At 36.5% G+C, this 12,928-nt stretch overlaps 1 long non-coding RNA gene across 1 annotated transcript in view; it reads right to left on the reverse strand.

Annotated features, from left to right (window-relative positions):
• The window catches only part of LOC140637516 (uncharacterized), a 134,890-nt gene extending 130,316 nt beyond the window's left edge, over window positions 1–4,574 (reverse strand). The window contains exon 1 of the long non-coding RNA XR_012034610.1: window positions 4,490–4,574. This is a non-coding gene — a long non-coding RNA (uncharacterized lncRNA). The remainder of the gene's footprint in view (window positions 1–4,489) is intronic.
• Window positions 4,575–12,928: the final 8,354 nt, after the last annotated feature.

The following is a 12,928-nucleotide window of genomic DNA, read 5'->3' on the forward strand; positions in this document are numbered from 1 at the left end:
AAAAATATATTCCTAAAGTTACATCTTTCTAGAACTGTTATAAACAGGCAACTAAATAAATCATCTCATGTTTAACAAATAAGTATCTTTCAAACTACAGATTTTATTTTTAACTTGGCAAAGCAGTTTTGCAGCTGTCAATGAATAACTCAGGAAAGTCTCACCAACAAAAGGGCCATTACTCAGAAAAGAGAAATTCCAGAAGAATAATAGAAGTCTTACTTAGGGAAAAAATAATAATTTCACTGCATTTAAATACATATTTAGATTTCTCAGCTGCATCTTTTGTCTGCATAAATGAAATGACTGGTTTGAAGATTTCCATAAAGAGTTTATACAGACTCTTAATATTAAATAAGTTAAATATGAACACCTTTACTGCTGTTCTCAATGAGCAAAGGAAGTCAAGAAGGTCAACTGACAATCTTTTCTAATCATCTAAAATCTATGGAAAATGACATTTTCCAAGATGGTGCTCACATCTGATCATTATAATTTGTTAAACTGCAAAACCTTTAGGAAATATAACCATATTTTTTTTTCTTTTTTCTTTTCTTTGTATGAAAGACTCCATAACATAGTTGTTAATATCTTAGACTCTGCAGCTAGGTTACCTGGGTTCAAAATCTGGTGCCATGGCTACTAGCTTTATGGTCTAGATCTCTGTGCCTCAGTTTGTTATCTAAAAATGGAGATGTCAATCCTAGTACCCACGTCTTGTGTTTGTAAGAGAAAATGTAAATTACTGAGCATGCTGCCTGGCAGTGTTAGACATGACTACAACTGACCAACTCATACATGATATCACTCTGGGAGAATCGTGATGATCATTAAAATAACAATTATAACTGAAGACAGAAATTTGAATGTGAAAGAGACAAAGAGAAGGGGAGCAGATGGTGGAAAGAGAGAAAATGCAGAAAAAAGAAGGGAATGTGAAGGTGGACTTTGTATTGAAGTGAGTGGAATAAGGAAAAGAGAAAGGAGATAATGTCATTTCTAGGAAAGAAAGAAATGATGGTAAGTTCAGTGAGCTACCATACTCATCCTATTCTTCAGTCCTTTCCATTAGAATTTATATAGGTAGATCATGACTACCTAGAACTTTTGAAACAAAGCTCTCACTAAGCCAAAATTCAATATAGTTATTGAACTAAATGTATAATACATTAATTGTGTGACTGACAACTAATACTCAAAGTATAAGATAAATCATTCCTTCCCCCAGCAATCAGGTGGACTATTTAATTGTGATTACTAGACATAATATTTGCCAACAATCAATATAAAGAAAAGTTATTGTTTCTGAGCTGTGTCACACCTTTTGAAGAACTGTTCATTTATTTTCTTCTTTCATTCACTCAAGTAGTGGTTAGAAATCAATTCATTCCATAAAAATCCACAGGGGGAAAAGTGGATCATGAGGTTCTATAGCCAGAGGTCATGAGTGAAAAGAAAAATCATAAAGTTAAGATACTACTGAAAACTGGAAACAGAAATTCAGATAAATTTGGATATTTCACTTTTTGAATTCTTTAGTGTGATAAGTCTACTCTAGATATTTGTGTTTTTACTAATACTGAGATTTATCAACAATGGCAAAGAATGATTAGAAGCCTCAGTTCATGATCTCTTAATTCCTTTGACCAATTTCAAGCATTAATCAATAATTCAAGGTAATTCTAAATCAAGTCCTGAGTGACTTTTCAGTGTTTTAAGTGAGGTATTGTCTATATATTACCTCAGTCTCTACGATTTCTAATTCTCAAAGGAAGGAACAGCATTCAAGCATCTATCTTCATTAATATTAGCATAAATCTTGTGCTTGAGGACAACATTATTTCCTGGTTCATTGTAAAAAAAATAAATACACCTAACTACAAACACAGATCTATGCAACATTTCAAAACTGAAGAAAGAACAAGCTTTAATGACAGTGTCTATAACGAAGCAAAAGTGATCTTGGAGCTAGAATCACAAGCAGAGCCACTGACATAAATATCAGGCTTATTTAAACCAGTAAACAATTGAAGAAGAGACCATCAACAAGGTGATTCAAATGATAATGCTTTGACTTTTAAAGCATAGTAAGTGGCTCTTGAAAAAAATGATGACATTCTGGTGTATTCTTTAAAATCGATCCTTTTTATGATGTTGCTGCAAAAGTCAAAGTTGAACTTAAGATATCATGTGATGCTATCATACTATTTTGTCTAAATGTTAAAAAATACATACTGCTTAATGGGGCACTTGGGTGGCTCAGTCGATTAAATGTCTGACATTAGGTTTTGGCTCATATCAGCATCTCAGGGTCCTGAGATTGGGCCCTGCCTTGGGCTCCCCACTCAGCAGGGAATCTGCTCAAGATTCTTTTTTCCTCTCCCTCTCCCTCTTCCCCTCTCCCATTCCATGTGCATCCTCTCTCTAAAAATAAATAAATAAATCTTTAAATATATATATGTATGTATATAAAACACATTACATATAGCTTAAGCAAGTCTATATTTAAGAATTAATACATTTTAATTGTAGCCCAGATTTTGCTAAATGTAGAATAAAATTATCTATATTATTAGTTTTTTTTTTTTTTTTTTCTGGAGAAAGCCTAAATCACATCCCCACTACAGTGTCACTATGAAATTTTGGCCTTATTTTAGGAGACTCACTATTGTCTATTATTTTATGCCATTTTCTTGTTTGTTTGTGTGTGTGTGTGTGTGTGTGTGCGTGTATACTTCCGTATACTTCCCTGATAACTTGTTACATTTAAAGCTGAACACAAGAGGATTTTTCTGCAAGATGCTAGAGGAATTAAAAAATTCAGCCAACTACAGACATCTAGTCTTCATCTTCCAGGTAATACAGTAATAATTTAAAATAAGAAAATATAAAGAAAGCCCATGCATAAAATATTAGAACAAAAAATGCCCTGTGTTAGAGACATGTGTGTTTCTAAAGGATGATTTTCTTCCCTAAGCCACCTAATGTAAGATGAATGAGAAGAATGAATAAAAGTACCTTTGTTATCTGATATGCTAATGACAAAGCGAATTTTGGAGTTACCAGAGAAGATAGGGCAATTCTTGAGGTTTAGAGTATTAACATTAGACTGTTCAAACAATAACTATTAAAGCGTACTTGTGGAAATTATTGCATACATATGGGTGCCTAAATCCATGCTCAAGTGTGAGTCCAAGACTACTTAATATGGCTCAACCAGACTGTGCTAAACACTTTGCAACCTACACAGCTACAGAAGAGAGACCAATAGGCAATCTGCCTAGATGAGGTGTGAGGCAAGATGATTGATTAATAGAAAACAAATTATATCTATGCTTTCTGTTCAGTGTAAGAATTAGTTTCAATATAGACCTAACAATTTGATATAGTCTTCTTGCCAAAAATAGCAGCAGGGACAAAACAAAACCAGAACACAGAGACAGGGAAGGATAGACATACAAATGAAAAGAGAACGCTGTTAGGTATACTTGTGATGTACAGAGTTGTAGGTAAACGTGATGAACAAGTGCATTGTATTCTTATATCAGTTAGAATCTTTGGCAGGCAACAAAAACCAGTGCTGGCTAAAGCATTTAGAGGATGAATATGGGGTAAAACATAGAATTAAAGGAAGTGATTTTTAAAAACCAGCTCATACAGTTCAAGAAAAGCAGCAACAGAAATCTGGAATCAAGAACTAATAAGAAATCTCTTTAGGGTGTCACCGACAGGATCAATCAACTTCAACAATCTTTACTCATTTTGGTCCTTAGTTTAAGGAATCAAATTTGTAAGAGAGAAAATCTAGTTGGCTTGGATCATGGGCCTTTTGGCTGAAGAAAGGCATGCCTCTTGATTAACGGTCCCATCATATCATATCCAGTGGGAGAGGTCCTCCAAAGCAAAATCACTGTCCTTTTATCAGTTGGAAGAAAGATTGATGTTGAAAATGCAAATCAGCAAATGCCCATAACATACTTCTATACAAATTGAGACAGGCAAAAAGTATTAACAAAACTTGGACAATTTCAGAAATCTGGTCTGAACTGGAACAGAATAATTATCTTGGCTGATAGAGAGAGAGAGAGAGAGAGAGGAGGTGAGGGAATGATTCCACTAATTCCTTAGGGTGAACAAATTAGAAAATCAATTTCAAACAATTTTTTAAGATTTTATTTATTTATTCACGAGAGACACAGAGAGAGTGGCAGAGACATAGGCAGAAGGAGAAGCAGGCTTTTCGAGGGGAGCCCAATGTGGGACCCAATTCCAGGACTCCAGGACCACACGTTGAGCTGAAGGCAGACACTCAACCACTGAGCTACCCGGGCATCCCTGTTTCAAACAATTCTTATTAACTTTGTAAAATCAGGTAGTAAAGGACCTTCTGCAGGCATATTTATGTTTTAAGCATGGTATATATCACTGATTATTGCAAGAACAATTCTGATACCCAACACTGATAAAGCAGATAAACAAGCTCACTTACAGCATCTTTCTCCGGCTCGACTTCTTTCTGCCTGTCTGGTCTCTCTGTGGTTTGTTCAACTGTGATCACAGCAGCACTGTGACCTAAAGAAAGATGAAAGCATTCTCCCATTACTCAACTACTATAGGCAGAACTAGGGCATGAACCTTTCTGTTTTCCGTTTCCAAGTCCAATTGTTCCACTGAAAGAAAAAGGCCTCCTCTATCACTCAGGTAGTAGAAGGTTGCATGACCATAGCACAAAACTAATGGAGGAATTCTACTGGCAATCTCCAGCGGCCAAAGGAAGAAGCAATTAGAGGACGTGCTTGATATCCAGAATAGGAAACCTACAGTTGAGTCCCAGCACGGCCTCTCTGGTTTCTGCTATTTGAATACCAGCAACAACATTCTGTTAACTGCATGTCAACTTACGGTTTGTAAAACCGTCAAGGGAGACTTCATAGCTGAGAGAGTATTGTTCAGAGGGTAGGTTGATCACATTAAATTGCTTTTCAGGTATAAGGCTAACTTCATTGTTCTATAAAACACACTATTTCCCCAATTGTATTTCAAACTTTAAGATTTTTTTAAATACACTAAGCAATACTACAGTTACTACCATTCTCAGAGACGAACAATCTACTCCTAGCGGAGTACTCTTAGTGTAGAACCATATTTCCATCTTCACACTAACGAGAGAACACAGGCACCAAGCAAAGAGGGTATAAGGAAATAGAACATTGTTCCCAACTGAACACATAGCTCTAAATGTTAGAACACAAAAGGGGTCTGTATTACTGTTAGAAGGAATATTAAGTTACTCTTCACCAAAGGATTGGTTAGATTGGTTAAGATTTTTATTTTTATTTTTTTATTTTTTTTTAATTTTTATTTATTTATGATAGTCAGAGAGAGAGAGAGAGAGAGAGGCAGAGACACAGGCAGAGGGAGAAGCAGGATCCATGCACTGGGAGCCCGATGTGGGATTCGATCCCGGGTCTCCAGGATCGCGCCCTAGGCCGAAGGCAGGCGCCAAACCTCTGCGCCACCTAGGGATCCCTGGTTAAGATTTTTAAATAAAGACAATACTTCAAAATTAATATAGGGCACAGATTCACAAAAGGCATTGGTTTGAGTCACAGGGGCCCAGCTTACTGATCATCAGGAGACACAGTGTTCAGGAGGGTTTTGTCTCTGGCTGCTGATGAGTAGCCTTGAAGGCCAACTCTCCCCATTCATGCTCACTGTGACTCTGAATATTCCACTGAAAATCCCTACATCTTGGTTTCCTCATCTACAAAATGGGAACACAAGGGGGATGTATGTGATACAATATTTTATGCCTATAAAATGCTTAGCACAATGTCTGAAACAGAATAAGCATCCACAGAATATTAGGTATTATTTTGCACATTCCTTAACCTGTCTTGGGGTGCTTATTTTATCCATAAATCACAAATAATCTTTCTTCATGCTAGAATGCTATTGGGATTGAATAAAGTAACATACGCAACTCTCTTGTAAAATATGAAGTACCATTAAAAGAGAGTATTTTGTGATTATAATAGTGAAGTCTTAAAAGTAAACAAAGAGACTGACCCCTGATCTTCTTTAAATGACCTCCACCATAAGGGAGACAGAAAAAGTTACAGTAACAGAAAGAGAGAAGGAATAGATATCAAAAAGGTATAAGGTGGGATTCGCTCTACTTGTTGCCTACCAAACCTAACTCTCAACCATCATATTAGCGTGATCCGTAAAATGAATGATCCTTTTCAAAAAGAGGAGCCGAGGACAAATACAGGGACTACAGGTGTCTCTTCAGGGTTTGGGAGCAAACTCAGGCAAAAGCTCCCTCTCTACAACAACTGAAATGATCAAAAATCAAATTAGATCTGTTTTTAGAAAAGCCTAAAGTTATGAGACTACAGTATGTAGCAACATTACAATGATATATATCATAATGATGTAAACAGTGTCTTTTCAAGATATTTTTGATTTAAATTTTTGATAGTTAACATACGGTGCAATACTGGTTTCTGGAGTAGAATCCAGTGATTCATCACTTACATACAACACCCAGTGTTCATCATAACAAGTGCCCTCTTTAATACTCATCAATCATCTTTTGAATCCAAGTGAGCATGGGATTTTTCTCAAACAAAACAAGTTTATTCGATATAACAACTTGCATGCAATAAATACAGCATCCTAACAGAATGGCTGTTGCCTGTATGGAATGTAGACAGTGGATGCAAAAGAGAAGGATCATTCAGTGTCAATCCAACCCTAATACACAGTGATTTTGTCCCCGGTCTGTGGGAAGTTGCTGCATCTGGCTTCCCTACGTTGGTGGAAAGAGTCCTTCATATGATGTCATTCTTCTTTAACTCCAGCTCTTTCAAACTGACTGAATACATTTACCCACCACAAGCAACCTGTAGAGTCTTGATTTGTCAGCTATTGCTTCAATGTCAAGTAAATTTATTGGTGTTCCTATTTACATATGTCATTTGCATGTATAGGAAGCTTTAGTCAGTTTGTGAGTGATGGATCAACTCTGAGAATTCAATCCCATGCATTTTACGTGACTGACAAACTGCGCCGACCTGGGAGATCCTACCTCTCTCTGTGTGCTTCCCTGCAGCACCACTAATGTCCTCATTTTACAGATGAAGAAAATAAAACGAAGACATCTGAAGACAGTTAGTAGTAGCAGAGCTAGAAATGAAGCAGAAGTATCTCAGGCTTGTTCTTTTTAGTTACACTAGAATATAAATAGCAAAAAAAAGAAAGAACAAGAGGGGAGAGGAGGAGAGGCTAGGAGAGAAAAGAAAAAAATTCTGAGCTTAAACATTTGCAATAAAACGTTTTCCCATGTCTTATGAAGACAAAGAGCAAACTGTTGAAATTTCTGTGGTCAGCAAACTCATAATCTTCGATCCCTCTTAAGCTTTTATTTCAGTGTTCTTGCAGGACTCTGTGCTGGAATACCATTTACTTTTATTTTCCATGAACAACCATATACAAATGAACTTGAGTACTTACTTTTTGGAAATAAATCATTCTAAACCTTGCGAAAGAGGCAAGAACACTGATATTTTTCTTACTTTTCATAAGTTTTTCAAGAATATTCAGGCAAAATAGGAATAATAAATGTTAAAAAATGGAAAAAAAAAAGGATGAAAGTATGGAAAAAGTATCCTAACAGCTATGCTTTACTCTTGTAGGCACATGTGGCAAACCAGACAGCCCTAGGGTGACCCCCAATGGCCCCCACCTTCCTATAATCCCCTCCCTGGTATAGATGGGACTGTGATGCATCTCTAATCAATAAAATATGGCAAAGGTGATGAGAGGTCACTCCCATCATTATATTAACACACAACACACATATTTACATTATATATTTATTTATAATGTGTAAATACAAAATACAATTATAAAAATATAAGCTCTATACAAATTATGCTGTAAGTTGTAGGTATTTATTAGTTGTACCACAGAAACTGTAAAATAATAATCATCTTATTTTCAGCTACTAATTCCATGGTAATATTTTACATGGCAATAGAAAAAAATCAATATAGCTTTAGACAGTTTAGCATAGTAATTCTAATAAATTTTCCCTGGAGTGGCAGGATAGAGCCAGATACTTCCAAAACAGAAGCCTAGAACCATCAGTATTAAATATTCAATTTTAGGCAAATTACTTAATCTCGCTGAGGCTCAGCACTCTCATGTATAAAAATGGCAATGGTATTAACTACCTTGCCATTGAAGATTTGGTGTGAAGATTAGTAATAATAAGGAAAAAACGCATGTCACATAATAGGAATTCCAGAAATAGTAGTTCAAGAAATAGTGGAAAACTGACCTGTTGCTTGCGCCATGAAATCTGGAACTTATCTTACTCCACAGATTTACTTTGAAAGAGGGTGCTGTTGTCCTTTTAGAGCTCGTGGTGAACTCTGAGACCCACCATCTACATTCCCTCACTCAGGTCGGTGATTTTATTAATTACATGAGCAAGATTCAGCTTGAGGTGAGATGTAAGATTTGGGCCGAGAAACAAGGCAAGTCTCTGTAGGCTACAAAAATTCAAACATAGATTCTGAGTTTAATAATTTCCTGCCCTAACCTATAAAATAACTGGTCACATATAGAAAAAGCAAATTGTGTAACCAGCAAATAGCTTTTTCTGCAGTAAGAAAAAAAAATCACAATCACTTAAAGGCTTAGAGTTCTTACTTTAGTTCAGTAAAATCACTTAGCAGATCTTGGCACTAATTATAATAACTTAGTCTCTATATAAGTAGGTTCTGGGAAATTTTAGTCAAAGGAGAGTAAAACTGTTCAAATACTGTTTGTTTCTTTTTTCAATTCTTCATATCTGTTTCCATGTGGTTTAGTACAAGAGTAGCTGGGTTTTAGCCACTAGAGTGGGCACTCATTATTGGTAAAAGTCGAAAGACGATTATTCTTTTTTTTTAATAATAAATTTATTTTTTATTGGTGTTCAATTTGCCAACATACAGAATAATACCTAGTGCTCATCCCATCAAGTGCCCCCCTCAGTGCCCATCACCCATTCACCCCCACCCCCTGCCCTCCTCCCCTTCCACCACCCCTAGTTCGTGTCCCAGAGTTAGAAGATTATTCTACAGTAATAAATGTCATAAAGAATAGGCTGTTCCCTGGAGAAAATTTCTCCATATGGAACTGATAAAACCACAATTCTTTATCAGCTGGAAACGCATAGTTATAAAAGGCAGGGTGGTACAAATATCAAGGTTTTGATTTAGGGAGAAAAAAAATTAATAGCCACATTGAAAAAAAACAGAAGTAGGAGCATAATATATTGTAATTTCAGCCAAATATATATATACATATAAAACACAGTACAGCATATTTATTACTGGAGGACAGAATGTTAAATTTCTATCTCACTATTTTTTTGCTCTAAATACACACCAAACACTTTCACCAAGGCAAACAGTCTCTTGGGACAAAAGACCTTATGAGCTCCATGCACTATTCCCTTTGTGCACTCTTGGTAACTCTGAAAGCCACACAGCAGCTAGGATAACCAGAAAGAATCCAATATCCGTATGTTTAGTTTTGCCTCAGAAAGCAAAAACATTGCAAAGAACTGTTCATGAGCTAACACCAATGCAGATAATAACCTTCCAAACCTCTAAGGCTTCCGTCCCACTATGAGAACAATAAAAATATTCTGTGTTGCTCTTCTTGTTGAGCTTTAGTGAGGGTCAAATGCTTTGTATACATTCGATACAAAAAAAAAAAAAAGTTATTTTGCACCTATTCTGAAAGTTAATGAGGTCAGTGAGAATTCAAAATATGTATCAATAGAATCAATGGTATATTTATTTTATTGGATAAGCCTGAAGTTCACATTTCCTAGCTATATTGTCAGCATTTGAATGACAAAGCTACACATTTCAACGTACTTCATAGTTAAAAATGGAAAATCTCATCAAACAAAAAAAATGTAAGAATGGGTTTTATAAGCACATTAACTATCACTACACACAAGATGAGCTTTAGAATAAAATCAGGAATTTCATCTAGAAAAGTATTAAAGATACTAAAATACTAGCTACTTTTGACAGATGCTAAACATTTCTGAAATCAATGTATAGCATGTATCATGAATCATGAATTTACATTGTTCATATTTACAAAAAATTATCCAAGCCTACTTTGTTTCATCATAGCAAATTCATAAATACCTCAATGGATTTTGGAAAATAATTGATAATGGTTCCTTAAAGCTATCTGTGTTTTTAGCAGGCATCTTGGCTTTCTCTCAAATTTAAGTCTCACAACATTCTCCAAAAATATCAATCAAGACTAGGATGTAGTGAGAGGTTTAAGCAAAAAAAAAATAAAAATAAAAATAAGCAAAATTCTGCTACTAAATTACACCCATGTTTATGTCAAAATAAGGATTTTTTATGTCAGAAGCTCAAAATGCCCACAGTACATGTTCATTAAGAAAAGAACATTATCACATTCCTTCAATGGTGCAAAAAAGCTTATCTTTTATGCTAGCCATATCTCTCCTCTTCCAGCAACTTTTATATTAAGCAATAATCTATGTCCTGGGCACTGCTTTACAATCTCGCTTCTCTTTCCAAAGATAACCGTGATCCAACCACGGGTTCCTATTTGTGAGTCCCTGAACATAACTTGTACTTGTTTGCCTCTGGCTTTCATCTCTGCCTTTACTCAGCCTAGAATGATTTCCCAACACCCTCTTTTCTTGCATCCCTATCTGGCCTCTATAAACGCTGCTCACTCTTCAAAACACAGCAAAAATGGCATTTCCCATCTGAAGTCCTAAGTCACCACAAGCAGGAATTAATCACACCTTCCTTGGGGCTCCCGGCATTGTGTTTATATGTAACTTCTGACACCTGTCACTTCATGCATTTTGTTATGGTAATTTCCGAACACATTTTTCTTCCCCACTAGATTGTAAAATCATCTAGGTCAGGGATAACACCTCTGTAAACACTGGCTGAATTTAATTTAATTCCTAATGTTCTGCATGAAATGCACACACACAAAAATTAAAGTACTTGGTTGGCTCTTATTATTAAAATATATTCCTCCTCAACTTCATAGTTATTCCTAGCAGTAAATGAACCCTGAGGTACTGTTCATAAAATGGGTGCTTAATAAATATTTTCTGATGTGCTTTCCTTTAATTTGAGATTGCCTATAAGGGACACGAAAGCTCTAAAACAAATTTGTTGTGTTGCTTTTTCTGTTGTTGTTGTTTTCCTGGAGTCCGGATATAAAGTCACAATAAATTATTTCTTTTATTACTACTCAATTAAGTAGTTAAGTAAATTAAAGTTTTTATAACCACATCCACGCCAGTGGTTATAAACTTTTTGGCAAATAGGGATCTTTCCTCAATATCCCAAACTATCGAGAAGCTCCACTTCATCGTTTCGTCTGCCACTGTGTCCCTAGCACTTAGAATAACACCCAGCTCGCTGGTGTTCTAGCTTCCTCCCGCTACTCCCCTACTCCCACATTTCTTAGAGCCCACAGAGATCATCAGTTCGATCACGCTACCATATTTTCACTGTCCTTGCCCGGGTGACAGCGAAGAATAGAATGATGATGCCCTGTAGCGTGGCACAGTTTACCCAGCATGACTTTCCTTAGAAGGTTCCCTCCATATACTAGAGCAAAAGTCCCAATTAACTGAACCCTAGCAGAACTAGAAGAGAGCTGTACAGCGTTTGTGCCATCACCGGGGCCTAAAGTCAATGCCATGGATGGGAAACGATTTGGGTGGGGGTGAAGGGGGCTTAGTGGGACTTTCCTTATCTTATGTCCAGTGAGCAGTGTTGTGTCCTCCCTTGTAGCCTTTGGAAATGATTTACTGGAATTACAAAACCTATTCTTTTTTAAATCTCAAAAAAAAAAAAAAAACCCACAAAACCCTTCATGCTCTCACTCCCCTCCTCATTCAGCTTAGATCCTCTGTTTCATCATCGCATGTGTCCTTTCCATACATCCTCAAGTCACTCTGTCTTATAAACCAGGCTAAATCCCAGCTGTGATTAAACCCAACCCTCTTCCTAGTCTATCTGAGCAGGTGAAAGTAGCTACAGAAAGTCCCTCCTCTGTGCTGAACTCCTTCATTTTAAATTAGTTGTATGAATCCCTAGTGGAGCCATGGAGCTACCCTGAGCCATCTTGCTGCATTACCCTTCATGGGTGAGCTGGTTTCATATTTCACTATGATTTTGTACCTGCTTTCCCCAAGTTTACCGAATAGCCTCATCATTTTTTTTTAAGATTTTATTGATTGATTGATTGATTTGAGAGAGAGAGAAAGTGTGTGAGTGGGGAGAAGTGTAGAGGGAGAAGCAGACTCCCTGCTGAGTGAGGAGCCCAATGAAGGGCTTGATCCCAGGATCCTGGGGGTCGTGACCTGAGCTGAAGTCAGTCGCTTTATGACTGAACTACCCAGGCGCCCCCCCAAATAGCCTCATTTTTAACCTTTTCCTCTGCATGCCCCTCTGTTACACTGGATGGACTGTCTATACTAACAGTGGCCTATAAGTCATGAAAAATTAGAAGCAAAAAGGCTTGGGAACTTGTCCATGTAAAGAGGCTAACATTTAAGCTTGGGCATTCTGTTGCTCATAAATTCTCAAAAGAGACGTTGATTTGCAGAATGACCCAGGGCATTAAAAATTAGTTAGACAAGCTTCAGTTCAATTTATAAAAACACCACTTCCTGTTGCCTGACTTTTGTCATAGTATGTAAGCTCTCAAGGCCTACATTTTCTCATAGGTAAAATGAGGATAATACTACCTGGCTACAAATAATTATTAGGACTTTATCGAGCATTTAGTACATACTCCAGAAGCATTGCTGTTTTCCTTTTCCATTTATACAGAGGTTGAG

Source organism: Canis lupus, chromosome 8 (genome assembly GCF_048164855.1).
Source record: "Canis lupus baileyi chromosome 8, mCanLup2.hap1, whole genome shotgun sequence".
NCBI lineage: Eukaryota > Metazoa > Chordata > Mammalia > Carnivora > Canidae > Canis > Canis lupus.